At 38.5% G+C, this 24116-nt stretch overlaps 1 protein-coding gene across 3 annotated transcripts in view; it reads right to left on the reverse strand.

Moving 5' to 3' along the window:
* The window catches only part of mecom (MDS1 and EVI1 complex locus), a 358144-nt gene extending 341669 nt beyond the window's left edge, over positions 1-16475 (reverse strand). For all 3 annotated transcript variants that reach the window (XM_052018370.1, XM_052018369.1, XM_052018371.1), the window contains exon 1: positions 16403-16475. The gene's annotated coding sequence lies outside the window, so the exon portion shown is untranslated. The remainder of the gene's footprint in view (positions 1-16402) is intronic.
* Between the last annotated feature and the right edge of the window lie 7641 nt (positions 16476-24116).

Here is a 24116-nt window from a genome sequence, read left to right on the forward strand (position 1 = left end):
CACATAAAGAGCCATAACCCACAAGGTAACAGACTGAGAACTGGTAACTGGGAATAGAACTGGTAACTGGGAATAGTTTAAATTGCCTTATTTTTTGCCTAGCACAAACTCTCTGAGCTGAATGCCTTCCTATGTACCAGATATTTCTAGAATTCTATGGTGTGCAATTGCAAGTACACATCCTCCTCAGACAGATGAAATATAAAAAATTCTAGATGCCAGAAATACTCAGACAGGTCAAACAGCAGCTGTGGCAAAAAGAGTCAAAAGAGGTTGATGAACTTTCATCAAGAAAGGAAAAGATAGAAATCATTACTTAGAGATAGAGATATTAAGAGATAGAGAACTGATGCTGGAACTGTGAGATAGAGAACATTTGTTGGAAATCAGAAATAAGAAAAATCTGGTGGAAATACCAACAGTTCAGGCAACATCTGTGGAGAGTGAAAAATTGAGTTAATATCACATGTTGATGAACTTTTATTACCCAATTTAGTGCACTGCACTCATTGCTGACAATATAGTCTCCTCTACATTGGAAATCGCAGACACAGATTAAGTGACCACTTTGCAGCTCAGTATACAAGAGTGATCTGAACATCCAGTTGCCTGTTATGTTAATTTTCCATCTCACTCTTACTTTAACCTCTTTCTTTGGCCTCTTCCACCGTTCCGACAAAGCCCAATGCAAGCTTGAAAAGCAGTATCTCATTTTTACAGTAGGCATTTTACAGTTCTCAGGACTCAGCAATGAATTCACAATTTAAGATAACCAATCCTTCCAGTTTGTATCACAACTGTACAGTCCTGATAGAAGGACATTAACCTCCAACTTTAACTCAGCTTGTCTCTCTCTACATATCTTCCAGATCTGCTGAGTACCTCCAGAATTTTCTGTCGGGTTGTTAACCATTAAGTGATGTGATGACTACTGGAATGGCAAAGAGCAGTGAACATGCCAGTCATTTCAAACTATTTAAGAAGACCTGCACTGAATTTGAGGTAGTTGATTTTCCATCATGACTTCCACATCCTTATGAATTTTCAGATCAAAGCTTAACTGTTCGGCTGCAGAATGAATCAGTGCTCAGGCTGTATAATAACAAAACAATTTTAAATAAATTTCAAAGAAGTTTGATATGCTTGAATGCACTATTCCTGAATCAGTTCCAAACTTCTCTCCCCAAGCAATTACTTTCTTTGTAAAATTGTTTCACAGAAGCCTACTGCTGGCCAGAAGGTAAGATGAATGACTGAGAGGATCTGAAGTTCCTACTTATAATCCGTCTGCATTTGTCTTCTGAGAAGCTACAGGGATTTCATCTAACATATTTTACAGAACATCCTTTTGGTTAATTGGATCAAAGAAACACGTTTTTACCGTTGCTTAATCTGAATGATCTCGTCCAGTTCTCAATAAGTAGTGGATTTGTGCTCATTCTTGATAGCACAAATCCATTCAGTCAGAACTTTGAATCTCAGGGGAAAAAAAAGGCCAATTCAAAAGAATTCAGGCATTCACAAGACCACCTTCACTCACCCTGGAGCCCATGATTTAATATACTGTTCAAGTTTCTCCAAATGACTCACTGACTACAATGAGAGCCAGCACCTTAAGGGCTCCTTAGCTTTTAGCTGTGACATCCCTTTCCTGCAGTGTACAGTCCTCCTTCTTACTGCTTGCTCAATCATCAAGTCACACCTTTGTCTTCTTCACTGTTCCGTGGCTACAGCTTTGACCTTTGACTCCTCAAACTAGTCCTTGGCTTCCTGAAGTTTTTTTCCTGCTAGTTAATAGACTGCCGTCTCCCTTTTCACTAGGAACAGAGGCGTTAGAGAGGCAGTTAATTGAAACGCCTGACACAGCTGTGTGTTGAAAGACAAGAATCTGAATCAAAAGGCAGTGGAGTTTAACCAGGAGGGCACTACTGTTTTGACGAGCTCTTACTTTGGTTCATAAGCATTTGTGGCCCCTCCCTTTAGTAGACTGAAAGGTGGCCCCAATCCACTACTTTCCCAGGAGACAAGGAAAAATAAATTATTCTGTAGCTAATTCTACCTGGTGATTCAAAAGTTGCCTTATTACTATTTTTCTTTCTCTTGGGATCTGTTAATGGGCTAGTAATGCTTCCAGATTATGAAGAGCATGCACTGTGAAATATCTTACACAAATTAATTCCAGTACCCATTGAGTTCATATCTGCGTTTGGGACTACTTATTACTACACAGCTGTTCATTTTTTTTTCAGGATTTCGTGGTGGGTTCACTATTTTTTAGAAAAAATTTCTGATCAGTTTATCATGAACCATGATCTTAATTTCCAGAAATAATCAGCATGCCATGGAATTTAGCACAGACAGGGATCAAGGATACCGTTAAATAAGCCTGCTGCATTCCAAATTCTGCCTTGATGGTTCTCATTGCTGTTAATTGTTACCAAGTAATTTAGTTCATAGTTTTTGTTGTGTTGGCATATATGTTATAACATTATTGTATCAGTCTGACGCAAGTTACAGTCCGTTGCAAAAAGAATTGGAAGACGCAAGTCACCAGAGAAAGTAACACTAATATAACTCTTAAAAAGAAAGAGTGAAAGATTTAAATAGGCTTTTTTTGCTTTCCTTTAAATATAGTTTACAGGGATTAATTTTCTATATTTATAATTGGCATCAATGTCAACTATGCAAAATAATATCTACATCTGATAATGAGCATTTCTAAACCCAGTTTCCATGAGGGCAATAGACTATTACAGACTCATACTGCATGGAAAGAGGACCTTTGGCCCAACTGGTCCACGCTATCCAAGATTCCCATCTAAGCTAGTCCCATTTACCCATGTTTGGCCCATATCCCTCTGAACCCTTCCTATCCAAGTGCCTTTTAAGTGTTGTTAATGTACCTGCCTCAGCCACTTCCTCTGGGCTCATTCCATATACTGACCGCCCTCTGGGTGAAAAAATTGCCCCTCAGGTTCCTTTGAACTCTTTCCCCTCTCACCCTGAACCTATTCCTCTTGTTCTTGATTCCCCAACCTTGGAAAAAGACTATGTGCATTCACCCGATCTATGCCCTTCATGATTTTATCATTTTATTATTTTTGCCATATAATGTCTAAAGCATTGTGAAGTACAATGTTGTCATTTTGTTTTTGAAGAAACACGTTTAGAATTAGGTGATTCTAGGAAATGATGATATTTGTGCCTTCCTTTCCACAAAGGCCTTGTATTGATTAGTATAGTGGAAGCTTTTTGATCTGGTAATTAAGAAAGCAGTTTATAAATAATTGAAACTGCAATGAACCCATTCACTTTGACTGCCTTCGTGGCTGCATGAACTTTGTTTGTACCATGACTGTAAAACAACATGGAATTTTTAAAAATTGCTATTTCATCAGTGAAAAGAAAGAGGTAAAACACATTGTGCATAAGCTCTGTACTAATTTTGAGCAAGCATTCCACTGAGTAGAAACAAGCTATTGGCATTAGGGTTAATCTACTAACCCTAAGTTTACAGCTGTAAGGGAAGCTGTGTTTTAAGGAACAGAAGTGTCCTTTAGCCAGCATCTGAAATATCATCAAAATAAGAGAATGATGCACTTCCACAAGGATTTTGAAAGCAGCTTTACCGAGAGCTTGACTCAGTATAATGCATTAACTTGGCTCAGTGGTTGTCTTGTCACCATTGGGTCAGGATGTTGAAGGTTCAAACTCCACTTCAAGATCTGAGCACACAATCTTGGCTGTCACCTCTATGCACCACTTAGCTAAAGTGTGTCACAGTGTGTAAATTGCCTGATGCACTGGCTCACACCTCAGCAGCACCTACCCTAATGAACAAAAATAATGAACTGGTTGTGAAGTGCTGTGAAAACTACTTACTTTCTTCGTAATTAACTCGGTGCATCAGCCCAATTAATATTTTCCCCATTGAATCTGCATTTTTGAAGGGTTCGGATCCTCATGCAAATTTTATCTTCAACGTGCAGATTTACTTGTTGAGTATTAACTGCTTTTAAATAGGACTTTTTCAGAATGTCTCAAATTATTTCACGATCAATGAACAACTTTGGGCATTGTTTTAGTGCAAGAAACATGGCAGCCAATTTGTACTCAGCAAGCTCCCACAAGCAACGATGTTGTAATGACCAGATAGACTGTTATAACAAATGTTGACAGAAAGATAAATAAGGACCAGGATACCACTGATAGCTCTTTGAATTTCTCTGAAATAACATCTGACAGAACAAATAGGACCTTGATATACTGTCTCATTCAAAAGACGCCACCTTCAGACTGTCTAGCAGTTTCTCTGCACTTCACTGGAGCGTGAGTTGTTCTTTGGAATGATTTTTGATGAATTCTTGGTTATCTTAATTTCTCATTCTTTGAAATGCAATCAAGTTTCTTTCCCTCTTACATCTCTGAATCAGCTCAGAACGTTTATTTACATCTTTAGACCATATGCACTTTATGGTTACTGATATTGGTGTTGATGAATAACATGATGGTAAGAACAATGCCTGGAGGGCTATAGCTCGATGAAGAATGTTGTATGGGGATAAAGACACAGCAGGCAGTAGGGTGGAGAAGGGAAAGGGAATTGCAAAGACTTAGGCATTATTCAAAATTGGCAGAACTCCTCTGAAAGGTGACATGTTATACAAACACACAATGAAATCTTCATTATATCAACAAATGATCCAATCAGCCCCTTCTGACTTCTGGCCACATTAACTACAATTTCATTCCGAGCCCACAACCATTTTTGACTTTCTGCCCATGGCTGCAGTCCATGTTGTGAGTTGGGACTGGATAGTGCTGCAATTATACAAATGCACGTCAATATATTTATTTTTCCCCTTTAGGTGGGGGGGTTGGGGGGGAGAGGGTTTGCACAGAAAGTACATAGTGTACCTTCTGAAATATGTTGACAATTCTGAATGATCTGTTATTATTGTGTATTATTAAAATAAATCCTGCCAGAATAAATGCTTCAACAGCTGAAACTCAGATTATTTATATTGGCAATCAGAGTAATAACTCACCATTTCTATATTATTAAAGTAGAGAAATTTATCAAGACATTATTGAAAAGTTGTTAATGCTGGTATCCCTTGTGGCCCGCAGCACAGTATCACCATGTACCCCCAACACTGCAGCCATCTATCACCCAGTTTTCCAGATGGCCTATCATCTTTATCACTCCCAGGTTGGTGACATCACCTGTTCTCCCATTTGAAATTGATGATGAAAGCAAACAGATCTATCTTGCTTACATTTACCAAATCAATTTAATTTTACAGGCCCAGAGTTGGTGGCATATTGACAGTTTGTGTTAATGGAACCTACTGTGTTTAGTGCCTGGAAGAGTTCTCTTTGAATATCAACCTTGCATAATGTGGCATTTCATAATAAATTTTTTTACAACATATTTACTTAATGGAAGGAATTATGGCTCCCTGTCAGACCAGCAATTAAACATATCGAGGACTTTTGGAGTTCTTATCTTTCTTCCCCCTCCTTCAGTCTAAAATATATTTATCTCTTCTTTTCCTCCCATGGGATCAGTGTCTCATAACTGCTCTAAGTGCATTGAAGTAAAGTTACCATAAATTAAAGCATCCATAAAAAATTTTAAAAAGTCATTTTCATTCCTGGGACAGTAAGTTATAAACAAAGGAATGGGATGGCAGCTGACCACTAAACATATTGAGATAACTAGAAATGCAAGGGCAGAGTCAACACACTGGCATGTGCATATTGATACTTTTGGATTTAAAATTATACTAGGGTAGGAATTATTTTTGGCAAAGAATTACTTCATTAAAACCCCAATGGATTCCCTGCTATGCTCACATGGGAAAATTAGAAGATATGCTATTTCACAATCACAAAAGAACTAAACTATAAAACTTGCATTTTAAACAGCAATATGTTTTGAAACACTGATAGTACCTTATTCAATCTGTTTGTATTGAGTGAAACTGCTCATGCAACCAGAATGTGTCCCACATATTGGAAATTTAATTTCAATTTGAAACTATGTTAGTGACCTAGGTAGATTCAGGCTTAATAATCAACTCTCGGGGTAACCAGCTATACACTTTTTCAGCATTCTTCTTCCTCATCTCTGCCTCCAACACACTCCATCCTTTTACAAAAAATACTCAGAAAGCCATCATTCAGCTAAACTAGGCTATCCTTACACTAATGCCCTACTGAAGCTTTCCTCTGTACTTCTCCATCTAACTCTTATCAACATAACTGGTCTCTTCATGTCCCTCAATTAGTTATCTAAATACAGTTTAATCCACCTGGAGTATTTGTCTTGACCTATCCCAGCAGTAATGAATTGTAGATATCTGCCACTCTGGGTAAAGACGTTATGCACTGAAATTTTGCAACTGAATCACATTTTCGACAGCCAAATGTGTGTTTCAGGTGTGCAGCATTAATGTATGGGGTCGGGAAATGATGGAATACTCAACAGGTTATACAGCTGTGAGGAAGAATGAAGTGTCGTTAATGTTTCAGAAGAATGACCCTTCATCAGAACCAGCCACTGACTGGAAATGTTAACTCTACTTCTCGTCACAGATGCTGCCTGATGTGCAAAGTATTTCCAGCATTTTGATTTTTATTTCAGATTTCTACAGTATTTTAATTTTGCACATAGAGTAAATAGGTTTTGGATGTCTAAAACATGGTCATGATACCTTCCTGACTCTAAACTACTGAGACCCTTTTTTCTGGAACTTTTGCTTGTGTCTTTCTGTTTCTCAGCCTCTTTCTCCCAGACTCTTCTTTCTGTAAAATAATCACCTCATTACAGTTTTACTGTCAAAATGCACCTCAAAAATTGTTCCTTACTTGGTACTCTTTAGGAATACAAACACATTAGACCAGAAATCCAACTTGGGCAATACCGCATAACCTTTTATATATTCTGTTTGATATTAAATTCCGTTAACTTGGGACACCCTGTATAACATGCAACCATGAAACCTCTTATTTTGCACTGCCGTAGATCATACATTTCACAGTGCATAATCATTGTTCCAGTCAAAGTATCATCACACTTGGTTACCTACTAGGTTGCCTGCAGAGAGGTTAATATATGCTGGGTTTTATTAAAAAAATCTTGGCAACAATGCACAAACCTTGTAATAAATCCAAGTCGGTAACCTCAAAAGGTCAGTATATTCCCCTACTCTTGATGCTGTCACACCCGCCTTTGCATTATGTAACTAATACATCCCTCCACTCCCACATTTGATCAATATTGTGATACCACTACAATTTAAACACTTTTGCTAAGACAGAAACATAGGAATTTCCAGTTCAGGTGGGCTCCATTCTGTAACAATCTTATGTGGGAAGAAATTTCTCCAAACCTCTCTCTTCACTGTCTTAATAGCAACTTTAAATTGATGAGCTATTCTTACCAACTCCCCAAGCCGTGGAAATGATCCTTCCCTATTCATAAATTTGAAAATCTCCACTAAATATCCTATTATACTTCTCTTCTCCATTGAAAAGAATTCTAACATCTCCAATCTCTCTTTATGATAACCGTATGGGCTGATTCTGAGGTACTCAATGATTGTGCTTAGAACCACATGGCACAGTGTTTGCCTGCCTGACCCTAGCTTTCAATCAGAGCCAGCACAAATTTCTTTGCCAGGGAGGTGCAACAACCTACCAGCTTCACCTGTCTCCCAGACCTCCATGTTATTAACGCTGCTGCAAAAGAAACAATCTGCTGGAGGAACTCTGCAGATCAGGCAAGCATCCGCAGAGCGAAATGGACACTTGACATTTTGGGTCGAGACCCTTCATCTGGACAAGTCTAAAACCCAGTCCAGATGAAAGGTCTTAACCCAAAATGTCAACTGTCTATTTCCCTCTACAGATGCTGCCTGACCTATTAAGTACCACCAGCAGTTTGTTTGTTGCTCCAGATTCCAGCATCTGCAGTCTTGTGTCTCCTTGTTATTAATGCTGCTACTCTGCTTGCTGATCGAGTGATAAATCAGCCTCACCTTTAAAACTGACTCAGACTTCCTGCCAAAAACATTGGTTGCATGGCAATATTGTACGACCTAGTCCCAACCTGATATATGTGTGTGGTGAAGGGCCTGTTTCTATGTTGTACATCTTTATGACTGTATGACACTAATTACTGAAATGACTCACTATTTTTAGAGACGTGCAGCTCATCTTGATGTATCTTGGGAAGACATGAAACTTATTTCTGCATTGCTAATATGAGCTCCCCTGGCCCCCGTGGAATATAACACCTTCCCCCTGACATTTATTCCTCTGATGAGAGCTTCGATTCACCTTTGAGTGAATCTGGGAGTTCTCTCCCTCTCTACAACTGTGTCAATGCTAACTATTGTGTGTATTGCTGGTGTCAGACCACCAAGAGGACTGTGCCTTTAAGGGTTGATTCCCTTCTCAGATTATTGCCTACAAACTGCTGGAAGCTGTGCTCGATTGACCTGGTTTCATCAGGAACCAAAAAGGTCCCTTTAATACATGGCACCCTTCATCAAAACTGGGAAAGAGGGAAAACAATACAAACAGTTCACATTTCAGATATGGGATATCAGAACTGTTCTGATGAAGTGATCTGGATCTGAAACGTGAATTGTTTCTCTTTCCACAGATGCTGCCTGATCTGCTGAGTATTTCCAGCATTCCAGCATTTTTATTTCACATTTCCAGCATCTGCAGTTTTTTTTATTTGTTAGAGAAAAACAAGTTAATTTTTAGTAGCAGAGAAGGTTTGGGGGAGATGGGTAGAATAAAGGGAATATCTCTGGAAGGGCGAGACCAAATGACTTGGAGTGGCAATTGAAAGTCCATTATGCTTCTTTGCGTTATGTATTGCGAAAAACAAGGTTGTAGGAAATATCCAGCAGGTGACTCTATACTAATAGAAAGAGAAAAGACTGAGCCAAAATGATGACAGGCAGAAGTGACCAGCTCTGATAAAGCCAGGAAGAAAGAGTGAGTTACCTCTGATGAGAGGTCTTGGCCCTGAAACATTTACTATTTCTCTTTCCACAGACACTGCCTGATCCATTCAATGTTTCCAGCATTTTCTGTTTTTATTTAATATTTCCAGCTTCTGCATTTCTTTGATTATTTTTGATTAATCCCTGCTTTTCCAAACGTATATTAATTCTATCCCTCCGAATTTTCTCCAATAACTCCTCTGCTGCTTCCTTGAAGTGCTACCATGGAACGTTTTTTTACATCCACACTAGAGAGCAGCAGGTCTTGGTTTATGTCTTATCCGAAAGATGACATGCCTTTGACAGAATGGCACTGCCACAGTACTAGAGAGTCAAGCACCATTTTGTTGTTCAAGTCAAAAGAGTAGAAGCTGAAACCAGAACCTTCTGTCACTGTGGAATAAATACAACCAAGTGAGGCACAGCTGACACTACAAAGTGAAGTTACGGTACAGAAGTCATTTGATCCTTATGGAAGCTTTCTACAAAGTCAAAAGCAAGTGCTGACTACAAAATCCAGGGCCATGTGGTTAGAATAATAGATGTTCAGGTAATTAGCACGACTTTGGTGCAGCGTCAAACTACAGTTCCTAGATGCTCATGTGTATCTTACCCAGAGATAACTTGTTGCTCCAGAGGTAATTGTTTCAAGTTCACATTCTCTCTTAGAAAAGTTAAAACTTCATATCCAGAGCAAATATCTGCCATGTGTATACATTTCTCCACTTAACGCTCTCCCTGACCCAGTAAAATTACAACAGAACTAAGCTTGAATCAGGCATTAAATACAAGGCACTGTCTATTTAAAGTCGGTACCCATGAGTCAAGAACAGCTACTTCCCTTCAACCATGTGGTTCTTGAACCAACCAGCAATGCAGTTTAGCAACACCATGACCATTTTGATGGCATTGCACTAAAATGGACTTTGTTTTTTTTGTTCTAATTGTGTTCTTTCTTGTAAAAATGTGTATAATTTATGTTTTTTCCTGTGATTGCTGCTTATATGATGCTTTGTGATGCTGCTGCAAGTAAGTTTTTCCATTGCACCTGTGCATACATGTACTTGTGCATCTGACAGTAAACTTGACTTTGACTTTGAATTGGTCCCTCAAGTTTAAATGCAACCTAGGAGATTTTTATTTATCTGTTCACAGGATGTGCACATCATTCATTCAGCACTTCTTGTCTATTCTTAATTGCTCCAGAACTGATCAGCAAATTGATCATTTCAGAGGGCAGCTAAGAGTCAACCAGTCAGGATTCCCTCTCGACCTCAGCACCATTGATATAGACAGGTGCATGTATACCACCCCCTTTCCTGAAGTCAATGACCAGCTCTTTAGTTTTGTTGACATTGAGGGAAAGGTTGTTGTCATGACACCATTCCACTAAGCTCTCTATCTCCTTCCTGTACTCCGACTCATTGCTGTTTGAGATACGACCTACAACGGTGGTATCATCTGCAAACTTGTAGATGGAGTTAGAGCAGAATCTGGCCACACAGTCATGAGTGTATAGGGAGCAGAGTAGAGGGCTGAGGACAGCTTCAAGTTCCTGGGAGTGAACATCACCAACAGTCTGTCCTGGTCAAATCACGTAGATGCCGCGGTCAAGAAAGCTCACCAGTGCCTCTACTTCCTCAGGAGGCTAAAGAAATTTGGTTTGTCCCCTTTGACTCTCACCAATTTTTACCGATGCACCATAGAAAGCATCCTATTTGGATGTATCACGGCTTGGTATGGCAACTGCTCTGCCCAGGACCGCAAGAAGCTGCAGAGAGTTGTGGACATAGCCCAGCGCATCACGGACACCAGCCTCCCCTCTTTGGACTCTGTCTTTACCTCTCGTTGTCTGGGTGTAGCAGCCAGCATAATCAAAGACCCCACCCACCCAGGACATTCTCTCTTCTCTCCTCTTCCATTGTGTAGAAGATACAGGAGCCTGAGGGCACGTACCACCAGATTTAAGGACAGCTTCTACCCCACTGTGATAAGACTATTGAACAGTTCCCTTATACAATGAGATGGACTATGACCTCACAATTTACCTTGTTGTGACCTTGCACCTTATTTCACTACACTTTCTCTGCAGCTGTGACACTTTACTCTGTACCGTTATTACTTTTACCTGTACTACATCAATGCACTCTGTACTAACTCAATGTAACTGCACTCTGTAATGAATTGATCTGTACGATTGGTTTGTAAGACAAGCTTTTCACTGTACCTCGGTACAAGTGACAATAATAAACCAATACCAATACCAATAGGATTCCCATGTAAACTAGACTGAATAAGGATGGCAGGTTCCCTGAAGGATATTATTGAACTTGAAGGTTTTATATGAAAATACAGCAGTTTTGTTAACATTGCTGATACTGGCTTTTTAAAAAAAGATTTAAGTACTTGAACCTAATTTCTGCAGATTCTGATCTGGAATTTGAATGCATTTGTCTGGATCAATAGTCCAAGACTGTGTTTGTTAGTCCAGTAACACTTCATTAATATTTGAATTGTATTGTTTTTAATAAATTGCTTTCATGTCATCTCTGATTTGATGTTTCTTTAAAAATAAATCCCTTAAGATGGAGCACTTAGACCTTTTACCTGGGCCTCTGTTTCACCATTTTCCCAACTTTCCCAGACATTTTGGAGGATTCAAAATTATTGCTTAAACATTTATGATTGTGCACTCATATTCAATGAATCTGTGTACTAGCATTGTTAACCCGAGCATCTTTTAATCCATTGCTGTAGTGTTTAGAATCCTTAAAATTGGCAAATGTTGGAATCAGTTAATACAAGTTGAGATAAAACTGGGAATTGCTCATGAGTGATAAAGATGTTATGAATACCATCAACCTGTTGCAAGGTTCCATAATGTGTTATTGGAGGTTCTGTCACCAAGTTTATTCAAAGTCCTTTACTCTCCTCTTCTTGGTTGCTGTGGTCAGTTTCTTTCTTCATAGTCATTGGGACACACAGTTCGTCTGTACTCAGATCCTCAACACACCCACAGGAAACCCCCCATGACAAACTGCAAAAAGGTTTGACCTTTACCCTTGTCCTGTGACCCCGCCCAGACCTTCTTGTTCAATTTGTACTTCAACTAACAAATACCTGATTAGATAATGCTTCGTGCTGGCCTTAAAAATGAGATGAAAGCTTAAATTTATGACTGCAAGTCCAGAATAAGGCAAGTGCAATCTAATCACATTCAACCAATTCCCTGTTGGGTCATAGTTCCCATTTTCATTTTCAAATTTCACTCTCCCTTTCACCCATTTTGTTTACTATTTCTCATTCCTGCTGCTCATCCCAGGCAGCTCTTGTGTCAGGAATTTCATTTCTGGGTCAATCAAGTTATTCGATAACATCATTGTGCAACCTGATATTGTAACAAAGTGATTTCAACAATGAAAGCCCGCCTTCTGGTTGGGTCCACTGCAGTCTGCTTTGGATTCGAATGATGATGTACTGAAGTCACGCAACAATAATAGAATGAGGTTGTGCACCTTGAGATTGCAGCAGAGAAATTTCCCTCCCTCACACATAAGCAGCTTTGTGTTTTTGCATTACCTTTCCTGATGTGTAGTGGTGTTTCTCTCCGGATGGAACAGATTAAAAAAACATTTTTTTAATGGAAAGTCTATATGTCAGAAATTGGTTTATTTTAAAAAATATATCCAGGTCAGTTGATTTCAGATCTTTCCTCAATACTGGAGTGTGACTTCCATTTGTAATTATTTTTACCCATACAAATCACAGATTTAAGTCACGGAGTAATTAAATGATTCAAAATCCCACAGTGATTTCTGAAGCAATTTCATCCTAATAGTAATTATTTAAAGAGGGAGCAGCAACAGTGAAGGTTATTGATGCCCCCTACTTGCCAATATTTTTGTCAATATACCATGCAATGACCTGTTTCACATCATCAGCATGTAATTGGAGAACATCACAGTGGGAAAGTGGCATTATTTTGCTTTGAAAATTATGGTGTCCTTGCAATGAGATATGATGCATCACATTTCTATCCCATTTTCTCTTTGATAATGTCAAATTGACTCTCTAAAGGCTGAATTATTTAATTACAATGTGATTAGCAAAGCTTTTTCCAATTTGATTTGAAGTTGTAATGGTGCAAGGCATCATGAGGTGGCTGCATCGCCAACACACATCATCATTGTGAGAGGGCAGCGTGTGCCTCCTTTTCCTCAAAGGAAATGCCACCAATATGAAATGCATATTGAAATGGGATGAGGACATATGCAACGAGATCATTTCTTTCTCAGGACACTTATGTTTGTCTTTGTGTTCCTTCTTTAATTTCTGATGGTTCATTTGTCTGCAATGTTCCTCTGTGTTCATTCACAAGAGCTGAATACAGTTGTTGAAGATGTGACTGTTCTTCTTATTGTGATATTTCCTTCTGCAGCTAGGCACTTATTGAGAGTGCAATCTGGTGAACCAGTGTGTACTCAGCCTTACCTGGAATGCCTACTCAAAATAAAACCTTTTCTCTTTCTGGCTCTATGTTGCTAGTATATCTTCAGAAACAAATAAAGTTTAATCTTAAATTTTCATTTTTACATGTTTATACAATGAAAATCTCATTGAAATACAGCGTCAAAATGACTATAGTTGGAAAGCAGAGCCACATATATTGCAGTTCTGGCGATGTATTCTCTGATACATATAATTGTACATCCATGCTCCTGCTTGGCACTTACATACATGAAATATTAATTTCTCAGATCCTTCAATGTTTTGAAATCTTCGGTACAAATTACATTTTGATGAGAAAACTGAAAAAAATGTTGAGGAGGATTTATGCAAAGACATTGTTTACATGATTCCGTATAATCTTGAGAAGAATATTTAGATGGTTATAGGTCTTCAATTAATGTACTCCACTCTCTGTATTCGTAACCTCTACAGCCTCGTAACCATCCAAGACAGTTGTGCATCTCTAATTCCAGCATCTTGATCATCCCCCAATGTATTGCTCCCTCGGTGGCAGGCTGTGTCTTCAGCTACCATGGCATTAAACACTGGAATTTCCTTCCTAAACTTCTTAGCCTCTCTGCTTCTCTTTCCACCATTAACATGTTCCTGAAAATGTACCTCTTTAAGCAAATTTTTATTTTGTTTCGTTGCATACTTATGAAGTATTTTGGTACATTTGGCATTGATTAAAGATGCTATATAAATATAAAAATTGCTATTGTTACCACCATTTGCTCATTAGAATAGTTCTTTTTATTTAGTATATATTTATATATATAATACATGTTTAGTGCAATCTTCTTAATAACAAAGATTGTGAACCGCTGAAGTTGAAAGATTATCTCGTAGCATTGGTGCATAAAATATCAGATCAGTTTTCTGCATAACTGGAAAACTATAAGGTTATTAGAAGTCTTCCATTTGTAAGTTCTTTATAACAGTACAAACATAGTAGGATTTCACTGCACAGTATAAAACCTGTTATTGAACCAGCATGTAAACAATGATCAATTGGACTTTGATACAAAGCAGCTTTGTGTCATGTTGTAAAGCTACCTCATCTTCTAAACTGCATTCTATCTGTTATTCTCTTCACATTTCTTATAAAAATGATTTCTAATATTGCTAGAAATAATGGGCAGTTTTGTGCTGGACCCAATTTACACCTTGTGCTCACTCTCCCCCATCCAAATCTCCACGGCTGCACAAACCTTTTGTGACTCCATGGGACAAATTGATCTTCTGGGCTTACTGGCAGAGTCTTCCCATGAAATATAGTAGTCAACAAGCAGCAACTAGGCCTCAGTAGCAGATCCTGAGGTCCCATCCCCAGACCACCCTAATAACCTGTTGACAATTTGTGAATTCAAAGCTCTTTTCAACTAATTAATGCTGATAGCCATTTAAAAAAAGATGTCATCATTTAAAAGACAGATATAATTGATATGTTAATTAAGGTCATTAGGAATTAAATTAAATAAACACCACTTACCTGCACTTACCTTTCCAATCCAGTTTGTTGACCCCATTGAAGTGAATGGGGCTACAAAACATATGCCAGCCATGGCTGGTGTAAAGTGGAGGATTAGTTATAAACTGCATTCGGCCCCTCCCTCAGCAGGACTGAGCACTGTCCCTGGAATTAGTGCTGAGCTCTACAATGGAACTGGAGATCAGTTACACTGATCTCTGCCGTACAATGAGGCAGACAAGGAGGAGCACCCTGAGGATTGTTAGCCTGTGGTCCTCCCCAGAACCATCGGCTAAAGACGAGCACCATCTGGGCCAATAAAGGTGACAAATCAATGTTCTGTGTCGAGTATGTTGGCAACATATGACAATTAGGAAAAATTGCAAAGAGGCTCTATTCCACATTTGAAAAAAATAACAAGGGTATCAATATAAGAATGCTTGCATTCCATATATGGAATATTATTTTTACCTGTTAGCTTCATTATGATTTATCAAATTATTTAACCAACCATTAGGATATAATGTAGTAACAGGTCCACTGCCACATTATTATCAATTGTTAGTTATTACACAATTATAAAACTGCTTTCAGAAAATGATCTTCATACATTGGCAATTCTGCACCAACCATCTAATATATTTTAGGTTTCTGATTAGTTAATAGGCATTGCTGGTAGTAAAAGCACCAGATATGAAGTGAAATAGGAAAAAAAATTGTGGACATAAATTGAATTGTACCTTGAGTTATGTAGTTAGTTATTGAGGCACCTCCTCATCACCACTTCCAATAAGATTTTGGGGGTGGACTTTCTCTAATGGACTTTTTTCTAGAATTATTTGTACCAGGAACTTCTTTCCAAATACGTTAAAGGACTCACTACATTAGAAGTTAATAGAAATAAATTTTCACCTTGCTACGTAACTATCATTGCAAATCAGTCGACTATGACCTCCAGCAGCTATGAAGTCCTTTGTGATATATGCAAGGTCATATATGAATGCAATCTTTGACTTGACTTTCATTTTGACTGATTTCAATAGACGTAGAGGTACTATAATGCTGATAGGGAAGATATGGGCAGATACTATAAGGGCAGTCAATTGGCGAAGCTGCTCCTATGTTTGCATGGACTGTTCAAAAGCTACTTTCCATACCAGACAAATATGCTTACCCACAAAGTACCAATTTGAAGTTTTCTGTTTTGTTTGTATTGGGATAGAACTAAATGTTCAGTACACCAACAGAATGACAACATTCAAAACCTAACCACTTCTTGAATATGTTTGTTAATCACATGGCAAAAATTCAAACACATTCCAAACCAGAAGCTTCTACAAATAACACATGTCCTTCGACAATGGACATTAGAAAGTGATAGAAATTATGTACTTACTTCCCAGCCTTGAGAAGGATCCTTCAAGCTTGACAACTCTTCTCCAACATAAGGGCCAAGCTTTTCACCCACTTCAATCTTTCTCTTAGTCCATATTCCTAATCCAGCACCTGGGATGCTTGACTCGCGGAGTTCAAATTCTGGTGGAATGGGAATGTCATCAGGAATGTAGATGGGAGCTTTGTAAGGGGAGCCCTCCTTTGGTGTAAAGTCTTCATTCGATGTGGCAGGTGAGGAAAGATCATGGGCACTGAGGGACAGATGGCCCGTCTCTTCATCGGCATTCGGCTCCTCTTCTGCTGCAGTTGCTGAGTACCCATCATACAGGCTGTCATCACCTAATTAGAAAGAGGAATTTGAAATAGTGAATTAGAAAGAGGTAGTAACTGCAACCCAAAGATCATGGTAAAAATGATGAATAATATTTCATTCAATCTGGAGTGAAGTGAGGATATTGTAGTCAGTCCAGAAAATAGTGACAATCACAGCCAACACTGGAGAATTGTCATTCGAAATATCAAAAAAATCTGGCCCTGAAGTGAAAAATTGGGATCATCAAGAGTAGCAGAGGAAACGTGGGATAAAAAGAGAGAACCAAAATCATTCTGAATATGTGGACATCAACATTGAAACATGACTGAGTCAGTCCATGGATCTAAACTGGGGAATCTGAAGATAGAAACTTGATGTGAAATTGGCCATAGTGACTAGAAACAACAGAAAAAGGGAGGAAAATATCTGGCTTGTCACCTTTTAGATTAATCATTCATAAAATATTAATGAACTCCACACTATAGCATTCTAAGCTTCACCATATATGTTATAAAATCATGTATTATGTATCAACAAAATAAGTGAGTCTCACAGTGGCAGTGCCAGTACTGCATTGACATCTCCTGATAATTGACTGAATAAAAGGCTCAAATATTTCCTCCTTAATTGAACCATTTTGTAAGATTAGACTGACTAATCTGGGAAAGACCTTATTAAACCGCACAAAATCACAACTTGAGTAAATGTGTCAGGAGTAATCAACATTCTTATTCTCTTGTTACTTTCCCGTTATCCTTTTGCAGCAAAAGCTCATCAGCTCTCAAAGCATCATAAAGTATGAGAATATTCACACCCCAAAGATTCAGAGAGTACAGCCTTAAAAAATTACTCCTTCATATCATCCTGCTGGTTAACATTACTAAACATCAGTCACAGCCTGTTAGATTCTACACAAAATAGAGGATACATTGCCAGCATTATGATTTTCCCTGTCAAAGTGAACTTTGAATCTGAAGCAATGTCATATTATTTCTTCATCTGAGATGGTCACCGTTTTGCTTTGGTAAAGGAACAGTTTCTCTACCAGTTGAGTTTCCTGAAAAGGTGTTTTCATATTCCCCCCAATTTCAGCTCTGATCACAGAAGGTATAAATCTTTTCTATTAGGCATCCTATTGGTCCATTTCCCATCAGTGAAGTTACAGAAATCAGTGCAAGTCATCATCATTGGTATCATCAATGACCCCTATGACCCACAAGTGCTATCAGCTGCTGCTTCCAATGTATAATTTAAAAGTCTAAATTCTCAATTCTATTCCCAGGACGAAAGTCATCCATACTACTTTCTCCTTTATGTGACAGTGAAGCTAAGTTTCAATTATCCCAACATTCCCCTGGAACTTTTTTTTAAAGCCATTCAGAAGATTTGTTTTTTGCTGTTAAAAGATTCTCAGTTAAAATGATTTTCATTGAGCACTGGCTGTAGTAATGTTCAAAATTCAATTAATGCACAAAGAACACTTTTTACTCTTGTCATGCTTTAAGATCATTCTCCTGACAATACTTAAAGTTCCACTTAACTACCATATTTTTAAACCACTTCATATATAATTGGTGGGAATTGGTCTTTCTGGATGGTCTGTGATGATTTTATCATAATACATGCAACAGACTTCCATATTACTATTACTTTCATGTTTATAATTCCTTCTGCTGGATACTTTGTGTCAGGTTAAGATGTCGTGACCAAATCAGGTGGTGACATAATCATTATGACATTTTCACCACCTGCTGGCATTCTGTTGTGTGGGATTGCTTTCCTTCACTACTTTCTCTCTTGCCCGTAATCATAGATTCGACTTCTAGTGAATGCTCAGTCCAGCTGTTCGGTGAAGAATCATTCAGTGTAGACAGATGCAGATGGCAAACTGGATCACTGCCTGACTTCTGCTGAACCAACTACCAACCAAGCTGCCAACTGTGTTACAGCAGCCTTGATCATTAGATACAAGCAACTCGGCAGCATCCACTGAGATAAACTGATAGGAGGCCAGTCTTACATGGCAGATTGCTACAGGAATCTTTAAATAACATTGATTTAGTCTCAACAATATTAGGAAATATTTAGCAGAGCTAAGTTTCCAAAACAATGCTTCTCTCTTTTTTTGAATGTTTAAATGATCACATCTGACGTAAAAGAAACAGATTTTTCTTCTGTGTTGGGTAACCATAAAGAGATACTGACTTGGATAAAAAAATAGTAAGCAGGCTCCTGTTGTTTTGACAGAAAGACCATGTCACACACATGTGATGTGGTAAAGTACTTTGACAAAACTCACACCGTCAGATCCTGTGGTTTAAATAAGTGAGCAAAAGGGTCTCAAGTGCTTTTTCATGAGCTTGTTTCAGTTACACTGATGTAACAGTGCAAATATAAGACAGAACCTTAGGCTTGGTGTCTGCTTTTCATTGTCAAGCAATGGGGCCTGATTACTCAAATTCATGCTTCCAGCCAGGATACTCCACTGCCAGGAATGCTCACTGGAAATTCGGTGGGAGATATGTGCGTGATTATTCAATTATTTACATTAATGTTTGGAATGTTATGCACAACCACCCCTAATTTTCCACTGTGCAGACATGTCAGGTGACGTGACCTGCAGCATGAAGTTGGAAAATTCTCACTCTGACCTTCACTATTAACATTCATTATTAAAGACTATCAAAGTAATTCATAATTAATATTTTCTGATATACTCTTATTAACTTTGGTTCTTGTGCAGTCTCTTTTTGCCTTTATTTCTCTCCTCCTCTGAGGTGAGCATGTTGGTCATAACAAATATTCTTACCAATATCACAATATATATCTGTATGAATTTCCAGGGACATCAATTCAATTTTTTACAGATTTATAGTTAAATGGTGCAAAATTTGTGCAACCATTCATCAAGGTTTCCTGCTCCTGCTGTTTCTCTCGGGCATCTCATTCAGCTTGAGATGAGAGACTAGAATGATGTTATCGAGCTGAGAACTCAGCACTGCAAAATCTAATCATTTTATTGCTCTTCAACGGGCTATTTTACCATGAAAGGCATCACAAACAAGCCTGATCCCATCCTCACCTGCTTCTCCAGCAGGGATTTCTGAGTTCAATTACACTGTGAATCATCTCCCTTTCTTGGCAGAGGAAAGATGCCAATTCATCCTGGAACCTTGGGCTCAGCAATTTGTTTACCCACAAAACCTCCTAAATCTTTTAAGAACTAATATGGTATAATTTAGATGTGCCATTATAAATTGCTCTATTCGGAGACTCATGAAAAATAAAGTCAAAAATATCACATCCAAGCATCCAGTGTTACAACGAATTGCTATGGTTGCTGCTAAAGATTTATATTGAGAAAGGTAATATGTGTGTGTGTGTGTGTGTGTGTGTGTGTGTGTGTGTGTGTGTGTGTGTGTGTGTGTGTATGTACCTGCATGTGAAAGATACCATTTCGTATTTCACAATCAGGATTAGCCTCTTGCTCACATGTGCAAATATGGATAATTTTAGTTACTGGTTATAAAATTACATCATCTTTTGTCAATATAGTATGAACATAGATGGATCAGGGTGAAGTGCTTCTAAATGTGCCCTCAGTCACTGTGGCAGGATGAAGAGCTTCCTCCAACTATCTGTTCAATGAAAAGTTTACCTGATTTATTGTGAATATTATTGTAACTGACAAGAAGTGGAGAACAGAGATGTTTCACTAGCAAGCAAAGAGAAATCAGATAATGGCTTTTTCACCCATCATTAAGATTTTTTCTGCTGATGAGCGATTAGCAAGCAGAACATGCCTCTAACCCCACTTGCCATGTCACAGCAACTTGACTTAATGCACAGCTTTCCTGGTGAAGTTTAAAACTTCTCAGTGGGAATTTCATCCAGATGGCAAGAGGCACGCAGGTTTAAAATGCAGCACTAACATGTGAATGTGGGCAAGGTCTGCCTCTCGAGGGGTAATTAGTCCAGCAGAGGATGGGTGCTGGTGGTGGATTCGAGCAACTCATCCTCAGCAGGTGATGTCTGGCAACATCCGTTTCAGTCGCCATCACCATGGGAGCCCAAAAACTTCCAACAGACCAGAATGATGTTATCAAGCTGCAGAGCTCAGGACTGTAGATCAGAGAATACAAATCATTAATCCTTCCTGACATTGGCATCCTGGACAAGCCCTTGGAGAGGTTTACGACCTGGAGTTCTGGCTGATTTCCACAGAACAACTGTACCAGTGCTACATGAGAAACAAAGGCATTTCTCCGATACATTATGTTACATATGAGGTTTAATGCTGTGCTATTTTTTTCCAGAGTCACAGATAAAGATCGGACCTCATTTGAGTGTTGTAAATCTGATGATATTTGGAAAAGTGTGCCTGATATAATGGTTGAGAAGAAATTAAAAATGACAAAGATACTCAGGGTGATTGGCAAGTGCAGTGACCTGATGCAAAGAAATCAATAGCAGAAAAAATAGGAAAAAGGAAGAGCAATTGGAAAAATAATAGTGATAGAAAATATAAAGGAAGGGAAATATTTGGGTGCTGGAAATCATTTTTATTGAAAGCTTGATACACCTGACTACTGATTTTCCCAAATTGTTCTGTGTTTAGTATTGCCTTATTTCAAACAATATGAATCACTGCACTGTCGATTTAGGATTCTGGAAAATGTGCTCCATATCAAATTAGTACAAAATGACAAAAGCAATTGACATGTTTTATATTTTCTGCTACTTCAGGATGATTAACTCTGGACATTGGCTAAACATTCTTTCCTTTCACCACCGGTGCACTGTGGCTGTCGCATGTACCATCCCGAGAAAGCACTCAAGTTACTGACCAAGGCTATCCCAACTTTACCAAACTCCAAAAGGGGCACAGGTTCATGGGAATTCCATCACTTGTAGGGAATTTCCTTAAAGTCATGCGCTATCCTGATTTGGAAAGTTGTTTTGTTCCTTCATCATCATTGGGTCTAAATTCTAGAAGGGATTCAAGAAGGTTGCTCACCCCTACTCTCTCAAGTGCAATTAGGGATGGGCAATCAATGCTGACCTAAACAGCAATATCCAAGTCCTGAAAAATAAATGAATTAAAAAAAAGCTGTGCCCTGGTGATACTCTTAAAGCCTATGTATCAACACTGATTTGTGTAAAAGTCTAATCTCTTTTTAATCTCTTTAATAAGTCAATGTGACATTTCCCATACAATGTTACTTCTTAAATTTAATTTTAATTTTTTTAATTTTTAAAAATTAAAAAAATTATTTTTTTATTTACAACGTGGTAACAGGCCCTTCTGGCCCAATGAGTCCGCACCGCCCATTTTAAACCCAAATTGACCTACCCGTACATCTTTTAGAATGTGGGAGGAAACCGGAGCACCTGGAGGAAACCCATGCAGACACAGGAGAACGTACAAACCTCTTACAGACAGCGACGGGAATCGAACCCCGATCGCTGGCACTGTAATCGCGTCGCACTAACCGCTACGCTACCGTGCCGCCACATTCAAATATTCCCAGTTCAAATATTAATAAATTTCATCTTTGACACAAGTGGTTAGACACTTTAATTCCTGTTCACCAGCTTACTTTTCTTGGAAGATGAAAACTGCTCTAGCATTGTTTTAACATTTTCAATGTCGTGTATCTATCGAGTAGTATGTTATGATTCTATTATTTAGTTCAGATCAGTGGCACCCATACTCCATTAAATATTTATTGACTGAATAATCACTACCTAATAGCTTATGCTCTCCTGCTGCCAGTTTCTTCTCCGGAGAATGTGCTTGTGTTTAACTCTCCAGGGATCAGGTCAAAGTAAGGGTAGCGTAGTTTAGTGACATAAAGAATTCTAAAATAAGGGCTTTATTAGCAATGTTGTGCTCTTCATGGGATCTGAGTTTCAATCTTCCAATAAGCATTGTTTCTGCAAAAATACCTTCTTGCCCAACCTTATGTTTGAAAGATTCATGAGATGAGGGCCTAAAAATCATTTTGCCTCTGACAGTGGTGAACAACAAACTGGCGTGGATTTACACTGTAGGTTTAAGAGCACCAAACGTACACAGTAATTTAAGTGTGATGCACTAAACAAAGTGAAACTGAGCACATTTTGGTCTTTTTTACCCCAGGGTTAAACTCCTCTGATTTCAGATTCAAGAAATTACTTTGCAGCAGTTTTAATTTAAATATATGCTTAAACAGCAATTTAATGTTTGAAACATACAAAAAGTGAGTGTAACTTTGTGTTTATAAAAAGTGAAGAATACTAATGACAGGGAATGTAGCAATTTACCTTTGATGTTCAGTATCACAAATTCACCAGTCAGATACAGCTTGGGATACCTCCAAGCTGCTAAAGCCCTTTCTATTTTATCCCAATGACCAGCCATTCACAAAGGAGCAGACCTAGTCCATCACTTTGACATTTCATTTCCTACAACAGCTATTCTTTGCAGGTGGAGGGGGGGCAGATTTTCTCTGTCATAATTTGTTGTAAAATTATAAACTGGGGCATAAAGAATGCATTTGTGATTTCATTACAAGTAGTGAACAGATTGGCTTCCCTGAAAAGAACTGCCAATTAGTCTGTTTTGTGGTCAGTGTGAAATCACATTCACTGACACCCTAACTGAGATTAGTCAAACTCTTTTTAATTGAGATTCTCACAACCTCCAGGAAGAGGAAACTTGCATTCCACCGGCCTGGGCTGGATTTGAATTAGGTCCCAAAATGAAAATTATTAGAAGATGACATTGAAGCTTCTACAAGTTTATTTCTATTGATACCATTCCATCATAATGCAAGTGTTAGGCCACTGTCCCAGTTACAGGCACAGGAAACTTTCATGCCAACTGACTGCCTGCATTCCAATCTGACACCAAAAGGTGAAAGGACAATGGTTTAAACTGCTGTCTGCCTGGTCCTGCACATTTTTGTTTGCTTAAAGTTGTTCCTTGTTAATATAGTCAAAACAAAAATGTCCAAATGTATATGCAATGACTCTGAGAAGGTCTGAGATCCTGGTGGTGATTTTGACATCACACCTCCTGATGTTGTACACTGACAAGAGTTTATGGACTTTGGCTTGTAGTAGGGCTGGGGTAACTGCAGTCCAGTGGGCACATCTCTAGTGCTAATCAGACTAATCCAGTTGGAAAACTGTCCTCATCCCACTTCAAGAGTACACAATGGTGCCCGTGGAGCAGGCTAGAGGAGCTGAGTGTACTATTTCTCCTTCTAATTCATATGCTTGTAATTCCAATATATCCTTTCTTAAATGAATCTCTCCTTTACCTGGACCCCTACTTCCACAATTGACTTTGAAATGGCACATCTTGTCTCTCTTGACCTATCAGTCTCAAGGTCCCTTCTGAACTGTGGAAATAGAA

Source organism: Pristis pectinata, chromosome 6 (genome assembly GCF_009764475.1).
Source record: "Pristis pectinata isolate sPriPec2 chromosome 6, sPriPec2.1.pri, whole genome shotgun sequence".
Classification (NCBI taxonomy): Eukaryota; Metazoa; Chordata; class Chondrichthyes; order Rhinopristiformes; family Pristidae; genus Pristis; species Pristis pectinata.